Source organism: Leptonotus elevatus, chromosome 2 (genome assembly GCF_054856555.1).
Source record: "Leptonotus elevatus isolate MCC_2025b chromosome 2, RoL_Lele_1.0, whole genome shotgun sequence".
In the NCBI taxonomy this organism is placed as follows: Eukaryota; Metazoa; Chordata; class Actinopteri; order Syngnathiformes; family Syngnathidae; genus Leptonotus; species Leptonotus elevatus.
Window position 1 is genome coordinate 10,867,950 of NC_141240.1, and position 22,840 is coordinate 10,890,789.

General features: G+C 39.8%; 1 protein-coding gene across 3 annotated transcripts in view; it reads left to right on the forward strand.

The window, feature by feature from the left end:
* The first annotated feature begins 265 nt into the window (after window positions 1–265).
* LOC147178408 (uncharacterized) overlaps window positions 266–22,840 on the forward strand; it is a 53,830-nt gene continuing 31,255 nt past the window's right edge. For 2 of the 3 annotated variants that reach the window (XM_086067815.1, XM_086067818.1), the window contains exon 1: window positions 266–414. The gene's annotated coding sequence lies outside the window, so the exon portion shown is untranslated. The remainder of the gene's footprint in view (window positions 415–22,840) is intronic. The other variant, XM_086067817.1, reaches the window with a different exon arrangement.

Here is a 22,840-nt window from a genome sequence, read left to right on the forward strand (position 1 = left end):
CTTAATTACAACCTATGCGGCAAGATAAGAGAACCATTTATTCTGGTCTTGACTTGTACGAATCAAAAAGCTGTCAAAACATAAAATTTGTGCAAATTTGTCTGATTTGATACTGCCTTTTCTATTTATTTATATTTTTAATCTGGTTTTATTTTATTTAGCGTTTATATCCTTTGTAATTTTACCGTTATGTTTTAAATAAAGTTTAATGGAAAAAAAACGGAAAAGGAAACAAGTACCGGAAACTCATACTCGCAGAAGTCTCGCGATATCCTGAAAGTAGAGCAAGACAAAATGGATGGTTGTGCTAACAGGACAATTCCAGTGTTAGTTGGATAATAATCCACTTGTGTCGGAGGTATGCGTTCTGATTTCCTCCTGGCGTCCACGCAAAACAACACACAGCCGTTGAAGGTTAGATTTGTCTTAGTACATTAGCAGATTACTAGATAGACGAGCTCGTAGCCGTTAGCCAAACGAGCTATACATAATGTCGTCTGCTTAACTCGTCTGTTCAACTGCTCTTTTGTGCAATATCAAAGTGTTTGTGGGCGAGAGCGCTTTCCTTCGTTTTAAAGGTCTGGCACTTGATTATGAAAATGTATTTATCGTTTGGTTAGTTGAATGTCTTGACTATTCAGATAATAATGGCTTTGGTTAACGACGATTTTACCAATGCGTGCCAGGCTGATTTCCCGTGTTGTCACCTCCAAAAGAGAAAGTAGCTATCAGCCGACTAGACAACTATCTGAACCCAGAAATGCTGAGTACAGTACACCAAAGTGTTATTGATAGACATGTGAAGTATGGGTCCCCACTATACTGGACCTGCCTGTATAGGAGCTTGGGCATGTTGAGCATTTTCACAAGCGTTATTCTTAATCGTCCATTTTGACCACGCGTTTCCACTGTTTTGTATATCTAATGTGTTGCAGTTTACTTTATGATTTCATAGAGCTAATTTTATATTTCAATTTATGTGGCGTAATTTCAGGATATTTTTTTTTAATGGTTAACACGGCTTACATTTCAGAGTCACATGCTCTCTTGTTAAAATGAATGCATTGTTTTCAGGTTGTAGTGAACCTGAATCCCCTTCTGAAAATTTCACAGCTTGGAACTAAATTTCATTTTGGATAAACGATAAATAGGTTGAATTAAAGGTGGGTGATATGGGCCAAAATAAAATACCTTGATATTAAAAAAATAACTAGCGATATTTTGACAAGAAAAAAAAATCTTGTAAATCTGCACTTGCTTCACAGAATAATTATTGACAGCGTTTTTGAACTATTGTTTATATTTTAATTTGCTCAATAGATCTACTGCAAAATATTTTACAACAATATTCTATGGCAACATTTAACAATGATAGCTTTATTATTATTTCCAGGCTATATGAGGTGTTTTCGTAGCTTTTTCAGATTTTTTTGTCAATTAAATGTCTTATATTATTTCATAATAACAGATCTGGTAAATGGACTACTTTTTATCTAGCGCCTTTAACTACACCATATTGTGCCCAAAGCACTTTCCCTCACAGTCACCGATTTACATCATCACATTTTAATCACTGCCAAATACTACATAAATCACAACGACAAAAGCTGTTTACTACAGCAGTCACAATGGGGCCTGGGGGGTAGTGGGGGGGGGGGCATATACATATATATATATATATATATATATATATATATATATATATATATATTTAGAGTTATGTAGTTAGAAAGAGCCAGCATCCTGCATATATTGTAATGACAACAAATGCAGCCACGATCTTTTGACAGGCAATTTCTGAAGTTGTCCTGCACATAATACATGAGAAATAGTCGCAAATGTGTAGCTATGATGCGGAGTACAAGTGTGTAAAAACTGAATATTAAGCCAATATGGATTGGAACATCCGGTCAACTTCTACTCGCTTGCATAACGGCGGCATTTGTGAGGCATTGCCAATGTTTACCTGCTTTGTCAATTACTGGTTTGTCAATTACAGTGTGTGTTAGCTCAATGCAGTGAGGATTTTCTGATTGTGTTCGGCTGCTTCACTTATCTTTAGCGGTAGTCGTACTTGTGGAGTCTCAAAGTCACGTAATCCTCCATATGGTCTGTGTTGGAACAGAGGTGCTTTTCACAGCGAGCATTTTTCGGCACACGTTACGATTATTTTGGTCTTGTCAACCCCAAATTATTTCCAGGCTAGGGACGTGGACTTAAGTCTTGCTAAATTTATTAGTCACTAATACGAGACTTCGATTCCATGTTGTCACTTGTAAACACTTCTCCCGTCTTCCTCACGGCTGGCGCCACCGAGTCACGTGATTGAATCCAGCCTGCTGATTTGCAGAATGAAGATGTATCACTTCCCCCTCTTCCGTCTATGCGCGCTGATTCGCCAAATGAGAACTTCCTCCTACTTTTCAGTCAATCAATTGAGCCGTTTTTTCCCCATTTAAAGATAGCATTAAAACTCAATAACTATGTAAAAATACAGTGTTCCCTCATTTTCCACTGGGGTTGGGTTCCAAAAAATGCCCGCAATAAATTAAATCTGCAAAGTAGTTCGCTTTATGTTTTACATTTATTATAAATGTTTAAGGCTCTAAAACCCCTCACCTGACAGTTCACACACTTTTCTCATTGAGACATTTACATTTTCTCACATTTCTCTCTTGTTTAAACATTATCAATGTTCAAACCTTCATAAATCTTATAAAATATGTACATTACTGTAAAAAAAAAAATATACACAAAAAAATCCGCAAAGCCGCGAAAAGTGAACCGCGTTCTAGTGAGGGAACACTGTACACACAAACATGCTTTAGGTATTTGCATAACATTTCAAAGAATAGTTGTTTTACATACAACCAGTGTCTTAAAGACTATTGCTTTAATGTATGGCCTGTGTATTACTGCAATCTTTTTTTCTTAAAAAAATAGAATTTGAGTTTCAGACTTCCATAACGTCCTTAATCTTTATCCTATTTTCAAAAGGCTGCTAATCGGAACGCTTGTTGAACACGAACATGCACAACATAATGTTCACCAAATCGAATTAATTAGCTAATTAATTCTAGTCACCAAAATAAACAATAGCTAAATCTCCAGAATAACGAATGACGATAATAGTAATTTGAAAACTAGAATGAATATAAAATCTACATTTTCAACAGAAAATATTAATGTACAAGTGTAAAGTAATATGAAGGTAATTAAATACAGCAACAAAAAAAGACCACTATTGCTCTACATCATTTTTATAATTAGTTCCATGCATGGGGAAAAAATTAAGTGTTTAGAATAAGTAACATTATTTGTTAATTAACAATGCAAGAAACAAATATCAGTTAGGAGTTATTTGTAGTTGATAAACTCATGAAATTAGCAATGGGAAATATGAGCCATCATGGGTGGGTAAGAGCAAGATCACAAGTGACCTGAATTTTAAAGTTGTTATTAAAAGTAGGACACCTGTTTGTACTCGTTTGCTCGTGGTTTATTGATAAATGCAAATTCAGTGAGACACTGAAAACAGTTGGTCGGCCGTCACTCACCGTGCATAATGCGATCAGGATTTTGGAACCGATCACGAATCAGCAACATTCAATCACCGCTATTTACAGGGGCTTGGGACCGGCTCTTCACACAAATAGCTAAAATTTGTGTACAGAGCAAATCGGCCATTGTTACATTTCCAGTGTTCAATCAAAAATGCAGTAAGCAGTGTTATTTTAACACTGTCAGAGTACATTTCCTTGAGTGTTGGGGTGGATGTTGGGTGTAACCTGAATAGCATTACCTTGAGTGTTAAATTGACCACACCCTCATTTCTGGTGAAGGAGAAACTTTCCAATTTTCCACCACGCTGTCGACATTTCAATAGCAATACATCTAGTTGTTGTTGAGGCGGTGTAGATCAGTGGAACAGTGGTTGCTCCTGACTTTGATAGTGTGGGTTCGATCCCAGGCCAGTGTGACTATGTTTAAGTATCCTGGAGCAAGATAATGAATCCCTAATTGCTCCTGATGCCGTCATCAGTAGTCAAAATGTAAAGCGCTTTGAAGGCCTTGGAAGGAGGAAAAATGCTATTTAAGTGAAGTACCATTTACCAAAGTGTAGTTTGACTTACATTTTTAACACTGACACTAGTGCAATACACACCAGAGTTAAGTGTAGTTTGGCAGAAAATAATGGTTAACGCTGACACTAGTGTAGAGTACTTTCAACACTACTCGGTGCTTACCAGCGTACATTTTTTTTTCAACACTATACAGGAACACTGGTTAAGTGTGGAAAAAAGTAACACTTTAAAAAGTGTCAGATTTACACTCATTGGCGTGGACACATATTAACACATTTTAGTGTTAGATTTAACACTCATTGTTAATCTAACACTGGATATTTTGCGGCGTATAATTGACGATATGTGGAAAATGGGGCAACCCCAAGTCCTCCCCATAAAGACCCCAAAATTGTTTAATAAATAATGGGAAAGAATTGGGGGGGAAAATCTGACTGTACAAGCTGTGAAACATTAGATTATTAATAATAGCAGCACAGAAAGTCCCTGGAGTGAATGAGATGGTGCTTTCTGTAAAGTTTTATTTCGCGGATCCGATCAATGACACCGATCAGCTGGCAAACAATGTATGACATTACAGACTATCACCAAATTTGCATAAAATGCAGACTATCTTAACGGAGCTGATCAGATCTGTGTAAAGTCTAATCGGTGTGGCTTGAGTGAATTTATTTATTTTTTTGGACATTTAGCGTCGGATAAACACACACATACTACATGCTGTACATACCCCACAAGACAGGCTGCGAGTCGCTCGGTCTAAAATGGGAGGAGGGCTGTCCAGGTTGGTCTGCAAGTCACATGATCTAACGAGAAGCCAGTGAATACTCGGCCAGGCGTAGGAACTCCAAACGAAGTCTGGGTAACCCGGTTTAGCTTGCCAGATGCAAGCCAAACGGAAAGGGCTCAGCCTCCGCAACACACAAAGCACACACTGGCCTCCACCTTCAGGCATCCACTGTCACCAATGATAGATACGGGGACTGAGTTCATATTTGAAGAGGGAATTGAGCCCATTTTCCCCCCCGGACCTCCCACCAGCAACAGTCAAGCGAATATGATTCAAGGTCGCAAACAACATTTACACGGACATTTATTCAGTTTCAGTTCAGATTTGGAATGTCATAGTCACTACCTTTGTTAGAGATGAGTTTGTTTGCACTCGTGCAATGTAGAACCGAAGCTGGGCAGCTGTGAATTGATTTACTTGTATTTGCGCTACTTCCCGAGAGCAATGTAACTCATGGAGTTAGGGTGAACATCAGCTGCAGGTAGGTCCATGACGCCATTCAGTTTCTCAACTTTCTGCTCAAACCTCCTGCCGTTCAGTACGTTTAGACAAAATCAGTACTTTGAATGCCTGGCATATCTAAAATGTGAGAAAAAAAAAAAAAAGAGGATTCCCTTTTTTTGTTTTGTTTAGGATAGGATTTGTAATCTTTTTCTTCACAAATAAGACCACACAACAAGCTCTGTTTTGAATAATCACAGGGAGATTGTTGAGTGGTTGACTCGTTTTCTCGACTGACTTGTCGACACATTTCTAGAGCAAGACTGACAATCAAATGTGTCTTTGCTCTTAAAGATTGATTAGGAAAACAACAAAACACGAGGCGTCACTCATTTGTCGAACACTTACACTAATTGCGGGCGCATTTAAGCAGCCTGGCAAAAAAATAAAGCTTCAAACTGCACATTCAGTGTTACAGTAACACTCCTTTACAAATGGGGTTAATTTCTGGGGTAACAAGGGATTAAGTCCCACACAAGACTGCGATGAGTGCAGAGTTCTACATTAACGCTGGGGCCACCCAAAATTCGCCGATGCTGGCCCGACTGGACCAGTACAAATTGAATAAACAATGAAATCAACACATTCTTGCTTTAAAAACAATTTTTTTTAGGGAATAGGGATACACGATAATGCTATTTTCAACCGATACGATAAACCAATAATTTAGAACGTGCCGATGTTTATAACAGATAAGTAAGCCCAAAATAGTTAGCAAAATTTACTTGGTTACAAATATACTTTCAAGTCCTACTATAAATCTAGCATTGACAAATACATTGAAACATTGTCTAAAACACCATGAAGCTGAATTTTATTGATATCTCTGCTTCAAAGACAAACAGTAACTCATTTAGAATTTGCCAAAACAAAACAGTCATGTTTTAAAAATGCAACACAAAAACTGCGAGTCTAACATTTTGGAGACACAGTAAAGAAAGACCACACCATGATGCATCTTTTGTGGACACGGGGTCGCGTGCATTATGATGTCACAAATATGCAACAATGAGGGGTTGAGGAGTTGGGCACAACCTGAACCAAAACAGATGGTCCAACGGGGCATGTCTATTATTATCGGCTGATTTCTTTATCTGGTTTATCTGTATGACGTCAAATTGGTTAATTGCTGATAATTATCGGCCACCGATATTATCGTGCATCCCTAATAAATACTGTATGTAATAGGGATGCACGATAATATCGGTGGTCGATAATTATCGGCCGATATCGATAATTGCCGGGAATTATTGACCAAGTGTACGTCATACAAATAAATCAGATAATAAAGAAAACCGCCAATAATAATTAAATAATTATCAACCAATTTGACGCCATACACACAAACCAGAGAAGAAATCCGCCGATAATAACAGATTTGCCGCGTTGGTCCATCTGTTGTGGTTGTGGCCAACTCCTCAACCCCTCCCCTCCCCTCTCCTATGGTAGTGTTGCATATTTGTGATGTCATAATGCTTATGACCTCGTGTTCACAGAAGATGCATCATGGCGACATGGCAGTCGCCAATGTGGGCTTTCTTTACAGTCTCCCCAAAATATCAGTTTTTTGTTGCATTTTTAAAACATGACTTGTTTTTTGGATAACTCAAAATGAGCTACTGGTTGTCTTTGAATTAGATATATCAATAAAATTCAGCTTCATGGTGATTTACACAATGTTTCAATGTATTTGTACGTCAGACCTATAGTAGGACTCGAAAGTATATTTGTAATCAAGTAAATTTTGCAAACAATTATCGGCTTATCGTAATCGACATTGGCACTTTCTAAATTTTTGGTTTATCGTGCATCCCTAGTATGTAATAATATTCAATATTTAGAGTTTTATGTACATTTTTCAGTCACCATAGATCTTTTTACCACGCACGCTGAACAGATTGTTTTTTGTGTCAGGTTAAGTCCATTGATAAGGAATAAAATATTCATCCATCCATATTTTTACCACTTATCTGTTGCCAGATCGCGGGGACAGTGGCTTTAGCAGGGAAGTCCCTGAATTCCCTCTCCCCAGCCTCTTTGTCTAGCTCCACTGGGAAATCCCTGGGAAATCCCAAGGAGTTCCCAGGCCGGCCAAGAGACAGCATAGCATGTCCTGAGTCGTCCTGGGGCCTCCTGCAAGTGGGACATGCCCAGAACGCCTCACCGGGGAGGCATCCTAATCAGCCACCTCATCTGGCAGCGGTTCAACTCTTGAGTTTCTCCCGGATGACCGAGATTCCCACACTTATCTCTAAGGGACTGCTGGACACCCTGCGTAGGAAACTCATTTTGGCCGCTTATATCTGGGATCTTGTTCTTTCAGTCACAACCTGCAGCATGTGACCATAAGTGAGGGTAGGAATGTAGATCGACTGGCAAATTGAGAGCTTCGCCTTTCAGATCAGCTTCTTTACCACAACAGACCGATACAGATTGCACATCACAGCAGATGCTGCACTGATCCGCCTGTCGATCACCCGCACCTCTTTCACTCACTTGTGAACAAGACCCCAAGTTACTTGAACTCCTCCACTTGGGGTAGGATCTCATCCCTGACCGGGAGAGGGCACTCCACCCTTTTGCGACTGAGGACTGTGGTCGCTGAACAAAATATAAAGCCCCAAAAATTTGAAATATTCATTTAGATTTTATCCTGGGGGGGAAAAAAACATAAAATGCAAGAAAAAGTAACTATATAGAAGTAATATATTTCTAAATAGAGTAGAAATACACTAAATATTAACTCAGTCGCCATTTTCATTGGAGCAAACCCCTTAAATACCAGCCATTTTACTGGATTTTGACTCATCTTGCTATATAAACATCGAACATACCAAAAAGATAAGACTCTTCTTTCATCAGAAAAAAGAAGTGTATTTCCATCTTTTTCCGTCCTTTAGTTATCATTGTTAGAATATAGCCAAATTTGGGTTAAATTCCAATTCCTGAGGGAAAAAAACATAGGAAAAGAGCTTTTTGTAAACAGCCTGGACTTCAACACTACAATTTTTTCTTTTGTGACAGCTCAAACATCTAAATGTTTTCGTGCAATAAAACAACGTTCCTAAAAGTGCTTTTGATAACAAAATAACAGTTTATTGCACATAAAAATAAACAATCTAACTGCAGCCCTGCCGCAGCATCCAGTGGTCCAGGAGTCGAGCCGTTAACCCCGCGTATCATCAATTGCCCGTTGCGTTTGCTCGACGAACGAAGCGTCATTCCTTGACGTGCAGCAACTCCATCGCCGTCGTTATGCTTTGATGAGACGATGAGGATGCTTTCTTTTCTTTTTTTTGCCAAAAAGCAATCCTGCAGGGTTAACAGTTTTGTTCTGCCGATCGCTTATTTTCTACTTCCTCTGGTTGGTCCCCGCTACTGTACAACATGCTAGTAGTGACGGACAACACTCCCAGTCCCAATCTACACTTCCTGCTTCTCTTTTTCTACACGATCCTTGCGTGATACTGCCTGATCTTATACTTGCTGCCACCTGCTGACATTGCAGTCAAGCCTAATCCTTCAGTCAGAAGCTGCGCCAGACCCTCCTGTACACTCTTGCATAAAAAAAAAGAAGCTTATGACGCATTCATGATACATCATGTGTATGCGGCAAGAGGTGTTAAAAAATGGATTCAACGATATATTGCGATATTACAGCTCAAAATTCTTATACCGATTAAATATACGTCCGAATCCAAGTTTAAACATCAATTTTTGAAAGAAATATTCAACAAAACATTTTACTGAAGAATATTATATTAATGGAACATTAAGCCTTAATATTTTATTTCAATGCTGTTCAAACATGAAACAGATTGCAACCTGCTTGTTAAATACAGTGGCTCAGTTATAAGCCTGAAGTTTCAGATACATCTTAGTGTACACCAAAAAGTTTACTTATTAGTATTTTCTAAATTTGAGTTAAAAAAAGAAGCAATAATTGATTTATAGATTTGTATCGGGATTAATCGTTATCGAATCATGCGCTATGAATCGCCAGGTACGAGGCAATTCACACTGTTAATATAAATGAATTTACAGTGGCATACATATACTCTGGGAGGACCACCACCCAAAAAAGGCATAGCCTAATTAATGTAGGATGCTAGAAGTGTGCCCATGAGTGCATGACAAATGATTGACACTTCGTAAGCCATGTTTTGTGTTTCTGATTCGTTGTATTTCCATTTCCTCGGGTGTGATGGTTTCTTGCACAGTGGATTGCTATTTGTAGAGCATGCTTCCGTGATTCTTGTCCTCAAGGGCCAGAGTCCTGCAGGTTTTAGATGCTACTGCCTTCTAATGCACCTGATACTAAAGATCAGAATCGTTATCAGGCTTCTGCCGAGCTTGCTGATAAGCTGATTATATGAATCAGTGTTGGAGTATGGAAACATCTAAAACCTGCAGGACTCCGGCCCTCGAGGAACAGGATTGGGGAAGCCTGTTGTAGAGGATAGGGACCGGACCGGCCCGCACGTAGTGAAATACTGTATATAATAGACAGCCATAATGCATGGCGGCACAGTGGCCAACTGGTTAGCACTGTAGCCTCCCAGTGCAGAGGTCGTGAGCTCGAGTCCGGGCTCCGGCGTTCCTGGTTGAAGTTTGCATGTTATCCCCCGTGCCTTGCTTGGGTTTTTTCCGGGTACTCCGTTTACCTCCCACATTCCAAAAAAAACAGCATGGTGGGTTAATTGAACAATCTGGATTTCCCATAGTTGTGATTGTGAGTGTAAATGATTGTTTGTCTGTGTGTGCCCTGCAATTGGCCACCCATGAATGTTTTCCATGAAAAACGGGGGTTTGCAGTACATTTATATAGTATATGTAGAGCTGGGCACTTCCGGTAATCGTTACTTCCAGTCGATTACCTTTCTGTGGGTGTACAATGACACAAAGCCTAAAAAAATTAATGGACGGATCAGCGACTGAAGCAGGTTTACACCCGTCGATCGGTGTGTCGATGGTTCCACTTATTCCGTCCGTGTATTTTTGTGAGACTCCGCGTCATAAAGCATTCGCCGAAAGGTGGGCATCGTCATTGACAGGAATTGACGATTAATGGACGTGCCTAACTCTGCTGTCAAACGATAAAAAAAAAATTCGGCTAATTAATCACACAATTTTCCGTAATTGCAATTAATCACGGTTATTCACATTTTTCTATTTTTGCTTCTACTTTTTCCTTCAAAGCTTGTAAGATATTTACTTGAGTAAAATCTTTGAATTAAGTATAAAATTAAATAATAAAATTATTAAATAAAGTATATTTAAAAACCAAAGAATGTTCCAGTAGCTTTCTTTGATCCTTGAATAGAATACCTTTCCTGTAAAATACAACTGTTAAACACCCATCAATTTCCTGAACCACTTACTCCTCATCAAAATGGACTCAAACAATTTTCAGAACTTCTCGCGTACTAACCCCATATAAAATGATCGCTGCAAATCCTTGAATATTTTGAGGGCTGCCAGCCCTTTCACTTGCTATCCATTCGTCTTTTATCTTCATCAGTATGTATGTGATAAAAAGCCTTTGTCTGTAAGTACAAACTACCGCACTGCAAGATATGACCATTTTAGAAGATAATCGATTAGATCCAGGATTATACTGTAAATGCTTTTACGAGTTTCAGCGGTTTCAATAGATGCAAGTGGTTATTTTGCCGTCTAGCGTGCCGTAGAAGGCGTTCCTATGAGGGCTGTGACGTCACGTGCAAAAGGTCTTTAGTCCATGTTTATTCATCTTCCCACCAGTGTCTCCTCCAAGTTTGGCTGCACACTTTTAACTGAGTACATTTTTTAAATGCTTTAACAAATTTAAATTAATCTTCAAAGTTAATGCTTTAATTTTGAAAGCCCTAGTAAATATCTGTTACAAGCTTAGAAGAAAAAAGTAGAAAATGTGATTAACTGCAACTAATCACGATTAATTATGGTAAATTGTGCAATTAATTTGACGGCATTTACGTGTGTGTGTGTGTGTGTGTGTGTGTTTGTGTGTGTGTGTGCGTTATTTACATGTGTTTTACAGATCCACAAACATAGCCAGGATTTTACACGTGCATTTTTAATATTGTGTGTGCATTTATCTTGAAGGTGTCTTTGTGAATCAGTGGACATGCCTATTTATTTTTGAGACATACGTAGCACAGTCTTCAAGATATTCACACACACTTTATGAACATTCCGCGAATGGAACAAGTCATCGCACGTTTTAAAGCTTGGATATTAAAAACTGAAAACGAGCCTTTATTTGATCTTCTATTATATCTGTGTTTATTTAACACAAGATGGGAAACAAAATATGACTATTTCCCTCAAGCTCGCTTTGTCTTCAACCTGGAAGACATTCTTCTGTTGCTACTTATCCTACGCCGCTGTAGCAGCAGATATAGTACGAAGGTCTTGCTTACAATCAGCTGCTCATGCTTGAAGTGTTTCCATCTGTACTAGTATGTAGTACCCGACACACTCCGCATTTGCGGCACTGAATAACTGAACGGCAGTTTTGAATGGTCTTGAGTTTCCGAACGGTTGGAGTGAAGCAGATTGCCCTCACAGAGCTTTTCTTAACGCACCCTCAGATAAGGAGGCAACGTTCTCTCTTTGGAACGGGAGCATGCAGGAGGAGACTGTCGAAAGTAGTGAAAACGACGGTGACTTTCAACCATGTTTAATTTAAATAGTGAGACTACAGAGGGATAATTAAAACATATACTTACGCTAGTATAATGAACATTTCACCAGCACTGTGAAAAGTTGGCCAGATTTATGAGCATATTTTTTTGTAGTCATGAGCCCTGAAAAGTTTGTCATGTTCTTATTTTCGTTTTGCTGTGCATTTTTTCCTCTCCCATTTTGAGTACAAACTTGTAGTCTGACACTACTCAATTGTTTTTCCATCCATGTCATTTGGAAGTGCTGATGTGTAGCAGCCTACCAGGAATTAAAAAGTACGGATTTTCCAGTGGTTCAAATGACAAGTGCACCGTGTCATGACCAAATGTACATTTCATTGTTGCAAAACAAAGCACTGTCCTTGCCCATTTTAAGGAGGAGGAGACAAGATCTATCTTTTTGTCTTAATGCTGTTATTTATCAAGGCAACACTATATTTAGCAAGGCTTCCTCCATTACATGCAGTAAATTGCTCCGCCAGCCCCTCTCCTATTGGAAATACGTTCTGACATCAGGGCAGCACTCCTCTACAATAAAAAAATAATAATGCAAGGTAGGGCTGGGCGATTTGGCCTTAAAATAATAATAGTAATTCCCACATAAAAAAAAGATTTAGATTATTTTATTCAGACTTTTTTGCCAATTTTGTTTTAAAATAGTGCTACTTTTATCCCTTTACATATGACCAAAACAAACATCACATTGACGCCGCCTTAAAATGATTGCTTTGATTTTTCAGCAAATACAGAAACCATTGCATCATGAGATGATTTAGGCAAAAAAAATTGCAAAAATAATGACTTGGGCAATTATTTTTAAAGTTTACAAACAAATAGAGTTTATTGTCTCTAAATCGCCCAAAACAAAAAGTTTATATTAATCTTAAAAAACCCCCATAAAAATCAGTATTGCACAGACCTAATTCAAGGTGACTTGCTGTTGTGGCAGACGTCCTCCAGTCGTGTAGTGCCTGCCCCTCACCACATATACAATGAATGGTAGGGATGCACCGAAATGAAAATGGTTGGCCGAAAACCGAAGCGCCGAAAAAAAATTTATGCCATTTTTTTTCTATCATTGCATTTATTATAATTAATTAAAATTATAATTTTATTATAAAATATTTATTTAGCATTGGCATTTTAATCAAGCACAATATAAATTGAAATGTGCCCACATCGCAGACATGTTGGCTTATGGTACATTAAACACCAAAAAAGGATTGAAAATTTTCTGGCAGTCTGATTGCACCTTATAGTCAATGTAGTTCACACAGGCGGGGACGGATGCGTGTGGCGAGACAACGTGCGGCACACTTAAAATCGGCACATTCGCATATTCACCAATGTTTAAAAAATAAATAAATAATAAATTTGTTCGCACCAGCCAATCGGCTTCGGGAACTGACTGCAAAGTCACACACAGCATCCTGTACAGGTCTGCCTACCCCCTGTGGCGTCGGCCGAGATGTTGGCACGTCGCATAGAAAAATTACGTAAATACACACTGCACCGACTATTACGTACCTTCAGCGCATGCGCGAGAAGTAATTCCCCTTCATACCATCGGCGGCGGTAGTGATTATTCCTAAAGGCAACCTCTTTATGGGGGCGGGATATAAAAACGTAAACAACTCATACCGGTATTGACAGCGGCGCCGGGGTAAACGCGGCGGCCAGCTGGTGAAGGGAAAACAGGCGCTGGAACAAGCTTTGTCCCCCTCTCGTTCCCAAACGCATGGATGTACTCCGTTGGGGGTATCCTGGACCCTGTCGACTCCTGGCTGCTACTGATCGTCGGTTCACCAGAAACGCTTCCGCCGTGCTGCCCTACGCGTTTTGGACGTGGTGCTGACCTCCAGTTTCTGAAGGAGCTTCCTCGAGACCGCTGGACGGTAGGGCCATGCACCCCCTGCTGCTCCCACAATAATCGCTCTGTTAAATGCGTGGTCATCGATAAACAAAACGTTTATTTTGAGGGAGTTTTTCCATTCCAACAACTTGGATTTCCACTGCTTGACAGAGACCTGGACTGTCGCTGGTGAGTCCACCGTTATGATTGAATTACTACCGCCTGGCTGTGCTTACTTGGACGCTCCGAGGACGTCGGGCCGAGGTGGAGGAACGGCAACTATTTAAAAAAACAAGTTTAAATGTAAACAATGTGTATTTACCACATCGATCACAGCTTTGAAGCCACCTTCTTTGAAATCGGCCAATCTGTCACTGTGCTGTCCTGTATCATTTACCAACCTCCAAAATACAATAAGGACTTTTTAAACGACTTTGCAAATCTTCTTGCCGAAATCATGCTGAAATATGATCATATCCTCTTTATGGGGGACTTTAAAATTCACGTGTGCTGTCTTGAAAAACCATAAAGTTGAGTTGAGTACCATTTATCCGCGTTGTCACTTGCTCTTCTTGCCCCGTGCGCTGATTCGCTAGCTAAGAGCCAATCACAGTGATCAAATGCCCCCGACGCATATTCAACATGTTAAATTTGCTGGAAACGCCCCCCGACGTATTCCAACTCGATCCGAATTATACACTGATCAGACGGCGCATGCCGTCAGCCCAACGCTGTCCCACTCCCGACGTTGATTGGTGTATCTAGGCCTTAACTTTTGGCTCCCAGAAGTATGCATCAGGCTGATAGAACTGAGCATTTTTATGAGTAGAGTACATTCCCTACAGTATTGGCACCAGGGTTATGAAAGTTTTTGATTTTTCATTAAAGTTTTTAGGGATGCACGATAATGTTATTTTCAACCAATAATTTAGAACATGCCGATATCTATAACCGATAAGCCGATAATTGTTTGCAAAATTAACTTGTATACAAATATACTTTTGAGTCCTACTATAAGTACAAATACATCGAACGCACCATGAAGCTGAATTATATTTTTGATATATCTGCTTCAAAGACAACCAGTAACTAATTTTGAGTTTGCCAAAACAAAACAGTCATGTTTTTAAAAAAAATTAACAAAAAACTGTGAGGGTAACATTTTAGGGAGACGCATATTGAGCCACAACCACAACAAATGGACCAACGCGGCAAGTCTATTATTGGCGGATTTCTTTATTATCTGGTTTATCTGTATAAAGTCAAATTGGTTGATAATTGCCGATAATTATCGACAGATTTCTTTATTATCTGGTTTATAAAAATATTAATTTATAAAATCTGTTTGACGTCTAATTGGTTGATAATTGCCGATAATTATTGGACACCGATATTATCATGCATCCCTAATAGTTTTTATTTCATACAGACTTGCTTGATGTTTTGTTTTTAACTAGTTTTTCGAGTGTTCGATTTTGCTAGTTAAATTTTTTCTCTCAAATGCTTCGTTTAAGTCTTATTTTTAGAATTTCCGTTTTTTTTTATTATCGCTGGAATTGGGGATTGGATTGGAACCTCATAAGTGACAGTAATACCAAAATAAATACATTTAAAATAAGCCCCAAAAGTTTTATAAACATGCTGTAGTCTTTTTTTTAAAATTTTATTTCATAAATGAAAATATTTTTCCAAATTTACTTTATTTATTTGGCTTTTGTTAAATATAATAACCTTGATGGGTGCAGATACTCATACTAGTATTGATATCATGGCATCCCTAATTTAAATAGAAATTTGAAGAATAAAGTATGGCATCATGTTGATATGGCATGGTAGTGTCAAAATCATGTAAATCGGGACTATTCTGCTGATTCCAATGAGGTGTATATTTATATATGCAGAAGTGGATAGAGTAGCCAAAAATTGTACTTAAGAGTAGCGTTACTTCAAAATAGTATTACTCAAGTAAAAGTAAAAAGTGGTCATCAAAAAAATCACTCAATTACAAATGAAAAAGTATTTGCTGAAAAGAATACCGTATTTTCACGGCCATAAGGCGCACCGTATTATAAGGCGCAGTTACTGTGCTAAAACATGGCTAAAACATATGCTAGTGCTAACGCATGTTTTTAAAAAGCCAGCGAATGGAACAAAACCGAGTTTGGTTGAAGTAACAATGTAAACAGTGATTTCAGTTGTACTTGAAATATATAACAATGTACTCATGTTGCTTTTGAGCAATCCTAATCCACAAATAAGTCATAGTCCTCATGATCTTCTGTATCAGAAACAAACAACTGGGCAAGTTCTCCATCAAACATGCCGTCTCATTGTCTGAGTCAGTCTCATTGTCGTGTCCTCGGAAATTATGCCGGCTTTTGCGTTGCCCAAGCATTCACGATCCATTGACAAATTGTGGCATAACTTGCACGGTGCTGCCGCCCAGTCTTGGAAAGCTGTGTTTGCCAGCCTCCTGGAATGATAGCAAGCTCTGCGTTCATTTGCCGAACTTTATTTTTCACAGCGGCTGAGAGATGTGCACATTTGAGTCACGGGGATAAGGAAGGAAAGGTGACGCGTGGGGAAAAAAACAATCTAGTGTCTTTAGTATGTGGTGTGATCTGTTTAGCTACACTGTGTAGACTTGCACTACTTCAAAGTGACTTTTGCTACATCTGTTTCTGTAAGTGCACATTGTTCAATAAAGCATCTAAAAAATAAAGGAAAAAAAGGAAACCATACACTACTGTATGTAGTAGTTTAGACCGGACACCCCTTTGCATTTGGTATGTACCATCTCCCTCACTCCCTGCGAGAGCAGACCGTTCACTTTTGGAGGGAGCTGTCAATCAAACAGATAACTTGTAAGTGGCTCGTTAAGCTCTGAAACAAGCAAAAAATAAAAAGAGAACACATGCTCACGGAACATGCATGCTTTAGCGCCAAGGTATAAGTTTGAACACAGGTCACGATTGGCAGAGCAAACACCTCGAGAAAGGGGGGTGAGGGCAGGGGGAGAGTGAGAGGAGGGGCTGGAGAACTCGCCACCAAGTCGACTCTAACATGCTCTCATGTCTGTCAGTCAGGTCCGCCTTTCTTGTATATAAGCAATGTGTGCGGGAAGTCTCTCTCACACAGTCAGATTTTGGACCTTAATCCACGCACAAGGCGCACCTCACTATTAGGCGCACCGTGGATTTTTGAGAAAATGTAAGACTTTAAATTGCGCCTTAGAGTCGCGAAAATACGGTACTCAAATACTGAGTAACTGCTTGAACATAAAGTCAGATTTATTTTTAAAAAACAATGTCATCAGACAAAAACATAAAATTATGTGCAAATGCTGGCGTATTCAAATCATAAAAAAAAATAAAAAATTGAGCTCGAACAGTGCAAGCAGACGCGTTAGCAGCCCAAACATGCACAATCTATTCACAAATTGTGGCGTAACTTGTTCAGCGCTGCCTCCCAGTCTAACGACCATAGATGGCAGTTTCTTAAAGCAAAAGCACCAAAACTTTCAGTTGACTCTTTCGGGTTCTCATCATGCCTGCCAATCTTCAACCAGGGCCGTATTTCCTGTATATAAGCAATGTGTCCGCGAGTGATGGGATTTCAATGAGGAACCGTTCACCGAAAAGAGCCGTTCAAAAGACTGGCTCTTGTATGCTTTTTACCATTATTTTGCATCATCAATTGTTTTACTCATAAATTCAGCACTGAGGTTAGTGATGCATAGTTATAGTATACTATACAGTATACTTAAAGTGTATAGGAGTTAGTTAAGACATTAAACATGGTCTTCTAAATTATTTTAAGTTTTAATGACGTAGGTGGAATTCATGTCAGTGTAGGTGGTACATTCAGCATGTTGGGAATTGTGCCAAACATTGCTTCATTTTGACATATAGAATAGTATTAAAAAAAAAACATTCAATAGAGTTTTTTAAATACTAACATAAAAAAATATAAATGTGTATAACACATTACGTACGTTGACGTTGGCCAGCACGTGTGTACACTGCACCAGTAATGTTTTGACTGTCCAGCTGTCACATCTATCAAATCTACCCTGTAGCTACCCACTTCTACTTGGTCGCAAGTTCTCCAGCAGCTCCTCCTCTCCCCCTGCCCTGTTTTTCTCCCGCACTGATGCTGTACGCTTTTCTTCTCTCCGCTCCATCTCTCTGTGACTTGTTGTGTTCTAACTTCTGCCATGCTGCTAAAGCAGGCATGCGCAGTGAGTAGTGTCCTTTTTTTTGTTTTTGCTTTTGCTTGTTTCAGAGCTTAACGACCCATTTACAAGTTAATTGTTTGATTGACGCTAATATGCAAAGATGACGCTCACTCCAAAAGCGAACGGTGGCGCGTGTCCACAGAAATGCTCCGACACAGTCAGTCAAGCGGCGCGCTTACGTGAAAATATGGGCACCGTGTAACGACTCGTGTATCTCAATATAGCGGAGTAAGAGTAGCGTTACTTCTTCACACATCTACTCAAGTAAAAAGTATTGTGTGGTGAAACTACTCATAGAAGTACATTTTCCTGGGAAAGTTTAAGTAATTTGTGGACTATAAGGTGCACCTGACTATAAGCCGCACTAGCTAAATTTGGGGAATACTTTTGTTTGTTTGTTTGTTACATATAGAAGCCACACCCGAGGTGTTTTAATGTTACCGCACCGGGTTCCTGCTACTTTCTTTTCCATAATGAGGGCGCAAATTGTCTCAAATTGGCTCTCGTTCTGTCTCTCCTACTATATTTGGGCTCACTTGGTTTGTTTTGCTCTGCCTGACGCTCTTGCGCTTCCTTTATAGTGCGCCCCTCGTGATCTGATGGATAAGCTGCACCTTTGTATTAGCCGCAGGGCCGAATGCAAGTGAAAAAAGTGGCGACTTAGTCCAGAAATTACTGTACTCATGTAAAAGTAACGGAGTAAATGTAACCCGTTACTACCCACATCTGGGTATATGCCACGGAGGAGGCGGGACTTCCGACTAAGTCACACACCCACGCTGTTTTCGGTTACTGTTCGCGACGTATAGGCCGCATCCCAATACTCGCACTTCCACCCTTGTGCCCCTCAATTGCGCGTTCTCGTCGATGGGTGTGAGTGTGTAGTGTGTCTCAGTTCTCCGAAGCATTTCAGAGAACTAAGACACACTACACCAGTGTTGTCCAAACTCGGTCCTCGAAGGCCGGAGTCCTGCAGGTTTTAGATGTTTCTCTTCTTCAACTAGGGATGGGTACCTTTCACATTTGAACCGATACTGTTCCAATACTCTACTCAATACCTGGGAATCGATACCGGTACTCAACGGTACCAATTTTCGTTACTTTTGTACTCACTCTTTTTTTATAATTTTTTTTTATTTGTTACATTTTACTGTATACATTCATTTTGGTGCTAGCAAATGTTCATCATTGCTTATTTATTTGTAAAATCTTTTTAAAAAATCTAGTTAATTACCTTTTAATATGTAAAACTTGAAAAATAAAAAATAAAATACAATTTTATTCAAATGAGCCAGAGAGGAATAGTTAAAATAAAGGTTTAACATTTTACAATTACTGAAGTATAATTAATAAACATAAGTTAATACAAACCCAACTCAAAAAAAGTACGCTATACAAAATGTAGGACACTATACAAATTGTGAATAAAAACTGAATGCAATTATGTGGAAGTGCCAAATTGTAATATTTTATTCAGAATAGAACATAGAGAACAGGTCAAAAGTTTAAACTGAGAAAATGTATTATTTTAAGGGAAAGCTATGTTGATTTTAAATTCCATTGTGTCAACAAATCTCCAAAAAGTTCTTCTTACAACAGTCTGCAAACGTCTGGGGATCGAGGTGTCAACAAATCTCCAAAAAGTTCTTCTTACAACAGTCTGCAAACGTCTGGGGATCGAGGAGACAAGTTTCTCAAGTTTAGAAATAGGAATGCTGTCCCATTCTTGTCTAACACGCGTCTATCTAACTGTTCAACTGTCTTGGGCTTTCTTTGTAGCACCTTCCCCTTTATGATGCGCCAAATGTGCTCTAGAAGTGAAAGAAGTGGACTGCAGGCTGGCCATTTTAATACCCAGATCCTTTTCCTACGACGCCATGATGTTGAGAAATGCAAGATCTTCTCTGAAAGTGATGATGCCTGGATGGGAGCATATGTTGTTCTCCAATCTGAATATACCTTTCTGCATTGACGATACCTTTCCATATTGGAAGCTGTCCATGCCACATGCACTCATGCAACCCTATACGAGCACAGATGCAGGCTTATAACAACTTGGGTTATCCTTGGCCTCTTTAGTCAGTATGATATAGCGCCCCAGTTGTCCACAAAGAACTTCGAATCGTGATTCGTCTGACCGCAAAACAGGTTTCCATTTTGCCACACTCTATTTTAAATGACCCCTGGCCTGCGCTTCTTGGTCTGCTTTAGAAATGGCTTCTTTGTACTGTAAAGTTTCACCTGGCACGGTGGATTGTGTTCACCCACAATGTTTTCTGGATGTATTGCTGAGCTCTTTCTGGGATTTCCCTTACAGTAAGCATTCCTGTTTGCGGTGCGGTGCCGTTTAAGGGCCCGAAGATCATGGGCATCATGGGCCTTGACCCTTACACATAGAGATTGTTCCAGATTCTCTGAATCTTTGGATGATGTTATGCGCTGTAGATGATGACTACTTCAACCTTTTTGCAATTTTTCGCTGGTAAACACCTTTCTGATATTTCTCCACTATCTTTCTGCACAACATTGGACGAATTGGTGATTCTTTACCCATCTTCGCTTCTGAGACACTGCCACTCCGAGAAGCTCTTTTTATACTCCAATCAAGTTGTCAATTGATCTAATTAGTGGTAACTGGTCTTCCAGCTGTTTTTTATTTTATTTTTATTTTTTTTAACAAGTGCAATTGACTTTTCCAGCCTCTTATTGCTACCTGTCCCCACTTTTTTTTGATCTGTTGGCACCATGAAATTTACAATCAACATATTTTTCCCTTAAAATGATACATTTTCTCATTTTAAACTTTTGACCTGTCATCTATGTTCTATTCTGAACAAAATATTGAAATTTGGCACTTCCACATAATTGCATTCAGTTTTTATTCACAATTTGTATAGTGTTCCAACTTTTTGGGAATTGGGTTTGTATTACAAAAAACAGGAGGACGTAAAGCCTGCCGTGCAATGAGCTCGAAGTTTGAACCCATGTTGGACTCAAAAATTAACAGATGACCGTTGGAAGAGGACATGACATGAACAAAGAGAATAATTTGATTCAAATTAATCATTTGAATGTACCCGACATGGTCTGTAATGCTTGCTACATCTTGGCCACAATCTTTTGCTTTTTTAAATACGGTGTCACCAGTAGTATATCCAAATTACAATGTCTATATACCTTAACGATGGTGAAGCTGTGTACATTCCAGCATGATTCCATTCGGTGGGGGAAGACCGCCACCAACACCTCCCTCAGCCGTGCGCTGCTTGTGCGGGGACATTGCCAGCTTCCGCCCGGCGCAGAGACTTTCATACTTCATAAACTATATTTGTTTGGCTTGGCAAGGCAAAAATATTGCTCATTTCCAAACCCAGAAATGTAGGCGTCCCCGCGTCGTTCGTGGCCGGGCTAGAACCAGGTTGCGTGGATGCTGCGGGGCAGACCGAGGCGGCGGCGGTCGATCTCTCAGCTGAACTGCTGCTGGCACCCGCTCGCCGCCCGTCTCTACTGCCGGCCGGGCTCCGGTGAGCCCCGACCGCGCCTTCTGCCTCGTTCTTCGCACGTGAAATCCTATGCGAGTGGGTGACGTCAGTATGCTTTTGCACGTTGCGTTCAAGTGCGCCATGGAAAATCGTCAACTCTTCCTCTCCCGTTCAGTCACAACTTTGAAAGACGTGCTTCAGAACCGAAACATGGCGCACCGTTTGATTTTACATGAATCGGTGCTCGGAAGTACCGACCCAAATCGGTCTATACCACAAAAAGTACTGTCTTTGGTACCCATCTCTATCTTCAACACACCTGAAACTCAATCAGAAACTTCTGCATAAGTCTAATAACATCCTGTTCATTGGAACAGGGGCGTTGGAGCAGGAAAACATCCAACACCTGCAGGACTCCGGCCCCAGAGGACCGAGTTTGGACACCACTGCCCTACACACTTGCACCCATCAACGGGAACATACAATTGAGGGGCAAAAAGGGGGAAGTGCAAGTATTGGAACTAGTGTAGCACGGGATACCGGTACCAGTACCGTACCTTGATGTTTTAGCGTCAAAAACAGCTGGGTATAATTTTTTCTTAGTACCGGTACTAAAAAAAAAAAATACAAGACAGCCCGCCAACTCTGTTTTAAAGGCAGGTACACATACACGCATGGCCGCCTGTCTACCGATAAGTGGAAAACGCCTTAAGTAAGCGACACGCCTCTTTCAGCGTGTGTGCGAGAGGGCGCAGGAAGATGGCTTCACGCACTGAAGCGCTTGCTGGACGTGCACTCCTCGGTGAGAAGCATGAAGTGCTAATCAAGCTTATTAAAGTTTATTAAGTGTAGCGCTTGCTGGCCATCCACTCCTTGTTGAGAATGATGACGCGCTAATTAAGGTTCCATGGGAGCCACGTGACAGCATTGATATTGCCTACGCATGTTTTCAATAAACACATGAAGAACACGTGTGGTTTTCAATTTTTAGTTTTAGAAACATTTTGTAACAAGAGCAAATGTTTTTTTTTGCATAGAAGCAGCAATCATTCCTGCAGTGGACTTAAGGTGCGTTCAATGAACAGGCACACAGTAGGAAATCAGACTTAAGCATAGAAAAAACTCAGACGACTGACAGAGCAACAGACACAGGTTGACACGCATTTTTAACACTTCCCTTAAAAATAAGTGGAGTGAGACTAATTGG